The sequence below is a fragment of the Salminus brasiliensis genome, chromosome 1 (assembly GCF_030463535.1).
Source record: "Salminus brasiliensis chromosome 1, fSalBra1.hap2, whole genome shotgun sequence".
Classification (NCBI taxonomy): Eukaryota; Metazoa; Chordata; class Actinopteri; order Characiformes; family Bryconidae; genus Salminus; species Salminus brasiliensis.
In genome coordinates, this window is record NC_132878.1 from 880898 (window position 1) to 885357 (window position 4460).

A 4460-nucleotide genomic window follows, 5' to 3' on the forward strand; every position below is an offset into this window, starting at 1 on the left:
TTGGTTCTTATGCAGTTTGGTCGCATGGGCGAGGACTCGTTCGCCCTGGACTACAGCTCCCCCTTAAGCGCGCTGCAAGCCTTCGCCGTTGGCCTGTCCAGCTTTATGGCCAAGTAATGACCTCAAGACCGTCGTCCACAGGTACCGTCTCTCGTTCTCATCATGAATAGGAGGAGGCATGAGGACCAGAAAACATCACACAGCAGAAGACTGGACAGGGGTCCAAACAGTAGACAGACTTATTTGGTGGTTCGGTGATGATCAATAATTTATCAGTAGTTCTGATCAGAGGAGGATGGGTCGGTCCCCCATGTGAGTCTCGGTTCCTCCCGAGGTTTCTTCCTCCAGCTCTGAGGGAGTTTTTCCTTGCCACTGTCGCCGTTGGCTTGCTCACTGGGGGTTATGTTTTAGGTTAGACAGTAACAGGGATAAGGATAGGCACCAGATCAGGAATAAGGACATCTAAAATTGGGGAGGGAATTGGGTCCAAATGTAAAAAAAAGTCTGTTCAACTGTCTGTGAGACCAGCCTGGACACAGTTTTGGGAGCTGGCCATCAAAGTCATTGGTCCAGTAGATTGTGCAGACGACAGGAACCACCCAGTAAGTGTAGGACAGGACATCTTTGGAGAAGTCATAGGAACAGTTACCACGGAGTCGCCATGTGAGCAGGAGCTGGCACAGGGATTAGGGCACCTTGCATGGAGACAGGAGCAGCTGGGACAGGAACAGGACGAGGCCAGGTGGTAAGGCCGGAGACGAATGGGCAGGAGGGTGGTGGTGTCACCGTCGGGAGCCGTGGCTGCCCGAGGCCCAGTCTGCATGGTTGCCTGGTTGTGCATGCCTTTTTGGACATACATGTGGGCTGCTGGTTGTAGCTCCAGCGTGCCCTCTCGGACACATGCCTGCAGCGGAGCTTGATGCAGCAGCAGTGTTGTGTCCTGGCACGCTGTGGCACTGGGCAGTTCTGGAGGCACCCATGGAGGCTCCCACCCACCCTCCAGGGCACGCAGAGTCATTAGTGTAGTAGACAGCGGTTGTGGTGTGTCCTCTGGGGCACATGGCGCGTCACTGTAGACAGCACCAACTCCAGCATGTCTTCCAGGGCACAGGGTGGCGCAGTCCCGGAAACCTGCAACTGTTCTGCATCCTCCCGGACACGGGGCGGAAGTGGTGGAGGAGACGGCCACAGTGGCGTGTCCTCCTGGGCATGCGATGGCGGCATCATGATCAGTGGCAGCTCGGGGTTACGAGGCGCCGCTGAGAAGTGAAGTCGCCTTCGACCGCCGCTGTGGCTCGCACTTCTGGGTGCCCTCCCTACCACTGCATCTCTGTCCTGGGGCCAGGAGGAACATAATTGGGCACAAGACCAGGTTTGGGGCAAGGAGCCAACAGGCGAGGGTGGTCAGCCATCCACCCTGGCCGGGTTGGGCCGGCCTCGGACACTGGTGGAGATTCACAGTCTCTGCTCAATGAAGGGGCAGCGGGGGGTCCTCTTGGGTCACTGCCACAGTCTCTGCTCACACACCTTCGTCTCTCCGAGTCTCTGTCCTCTGCTGCTCCTTTCCGTGTGAGTGTGTTTGAGCTGGGGTCTTATAATAAGGGGGCTAGCAGCTCATCCCTAATTCCTTTCACGGTGATCGCTCCGTCACAGGGCAGACTCCAGGGAAAAGCTAAAGCTCCATGTTGAAGTTCTCCATCCCACACTCCTGCATATAGGTCATCAGGACTCCAGGACATCTCCTCCACCTCCTAAGATCAATAAAATGTTCTGTAAGTCATTTCTTAGTGACAGTCATTCTGTTTCTCCTCCTGCCTCATGCAGGGGGTCTATCATCAGAATAACACTACACTCATGGAGCACATCAGCGTTGTAATGAAATGATCTCAGAACTGTGGTAAAACAGTGTCTCGGGCATCAGGCGGTGTATTCCTAACCATTCAGTGTAAGAACATTCAGTGAGGGAGCTTCTAGAGCTTCATCTTTCTGGTTCCACCAATGTTCAGTACAACAGACCAGGTGAAGAGTTCAGACTTCAGAGTAATCCCACTCTGAATCACTCTTCATGTCTTAATCATTTAATCAACATTTAATTCATGCAATAATGTAACTTATGGATGTTAAGCCGTATAGTCTGGTACTTTGACCCCTGAGTCTTTATTGGTGGAAAAGTGATAAAAACACATTTCCAGATCTTTGACAATTCAGTCGTATAATATAATATAATATAATATAATATAATATAATATTATATAAGACTCCCTGCTGATTTATAGCTGAAAAGGAACATAAACCAAGGAAATAATCTAAATACTGAAACTAACACTAAACAAACACAAACACAACAAACAGGATAAGCCAAAATAACAAGCACTAAAACTAAGAACCCCAACAGAACCCAAACAGAACCCCAACAGGCAGGCCAAGCCAACTAACCAGACAAGGGAGGATTGAAAAAAGGGTACTTCAACACAGGGTCAAACAAGGAACACCCGTGACTAACAAGGGGGCGTGGCTAGAGAGGAGGTACAGGTGGGATCACTGACGAACAGACGGGGCTAGGACTGACAAGCAAACAGAGCCATGTGCTTGAGAGTACGTGGTGATACCAAGTCGAGTCAAGAGGCTTTATTGTGATTTCAGCTTTATTCAGAGTACACAGTGAACCCAAACAACGCTCCTCCAGAACCACGGTGCTACACAACACAGTGCAGACAGACAGTACAACACAGTGCAGACAGACAGTACAACACAGTGCAGACAGAAACACAAGTGCAGACAGACAGTACAACACAGTGCAGACAGACAGTACAGCACAGTGCAGACAGACAGTACAGCACAGTGCAGACAGACACACAGGTGCAGACAGACAGTACAGCACAGTGCAGACAGACAGTACAGCACAGTGCAGACAGACACACAGGTGCAGACAGACAGTACAGCACAGTGCAGACAGACAGTACAACACTGTGCAGACAGAAACACAAGTGCAGACAGACAGTACAACACTGTGCAGACAGAAACACAAGTGCAGACAGACAGTACAGCACAGCGCAGACAGAAACACAAGTGCAGACAGACAGTACAGCACAGTACAGACAGAAACACAAGTGCAGACAGACAGTACAACACAGTGCAGACAGACAGTACAACACTGTGCAGACAGAAACACAAGTGCAGACAGACAGTACAACACAGTGCAGACAGAAACACAAGTGCAGACAGACAGTACAGCACTGTGCAGACAGAAACACAAGTGCAGACAGACAGTACAACACTGTGCAGACAGAAACACAAGTGCAGACAGACAGTACAGCACAGTGCAGACAGAAACACAAGTGCAGACAGACAGTACAGCACAGTGCAGACAGAAACACAAGTGCAGACAGACAGTACAGCACAGCGCAGACAGAAACACAAGTGCAGACAGACAGTACAGCACAGTACAGACAGAAACACAAGTGCAGACAGACAGTACAGCACAGTACAGACAAACACAAGTGCAGACAGACAGTACAGCACAGTACAGACAGAAACACAAGTGCAGACAGACAGTACAACACAGTGCAGACAGACAGTACAACACTGTGCAGACAGAAACACAAGTGCAGACAGACAGTACAACACAGTGCAGACAGAAACACAAGTGCAGACAGACAGTACAGCACAGTGCAGACAGAAACACAAGTGCAGACAGACAGTACAGCACAGTGCAGACAGAAACACAAGTGCAGACAGACAGTACAACACAGTGCAGACAGACAGTACAACACAGTGCAGACAGACAGTACAACACTGTGCAGACAGAAACACAAGTGCAGACAGACAGTACAACACAGTGCAGACAGAAACACAAGTGCAGACAGACAGTACAACACAGTGCAGACAAAAACACAAGTGCAGACAGACAGTACAGCACAGTGCAGACAGACAGTACAGCACAGTGCAGACAGAAACACAAGTGCAGACAGACAGTACAGCACAGTGCAGACAGACAGTACAACACAGTGCAGACAGAAACAAAAGTGCAGACAGACAGTACAGCACAGTGCAGACAGAAACACAAGTGCAGACAGACAGTACAACACAGTGCAGACAGAAACACAAGTGCAGACAGACAGTACAGCACAGTGCAGACAGAAACACAAGTGCAGACAGACAGTACAGCACAGTGCAGACAGAAACACAAGTGCAGACAGACAGTACAGCACAGTGCAGACAGACAGTACAGCACAGTGCAGACAGTGCAGACGAGACCCAGAGTGCAGACTAGAAAGTGTGAATAAATAAGACAGAGACGGAGACAGTAGTGGGAAGTAGGGTTGTGCAATACTGTGTTTATACCAGTAGAGAGCAGCACAGGTTAGTGCGGTACTCTAGCAGCTATCTTTAACATAAATAACAGGTCTGTGCAAAAACATGTGTGTGTGTGTGTGTGTGTGTGTGTGTGTGTGTGTGTG

The 4460-nt window shown here is 49.7% G+C and overlaps 1 pseudogene; it reads left to right on the top strand.

Annotated features, from left to right (window-relative positions):
• LOC140536093 (uncharacterized) overlaps window positions 1-117 on the top strand; it is a 3304-nt pseudogene extending 3187 nt beyond the window's left edge.
• Window positions 118-4460: the final 4343 nt, after the last annotated feature.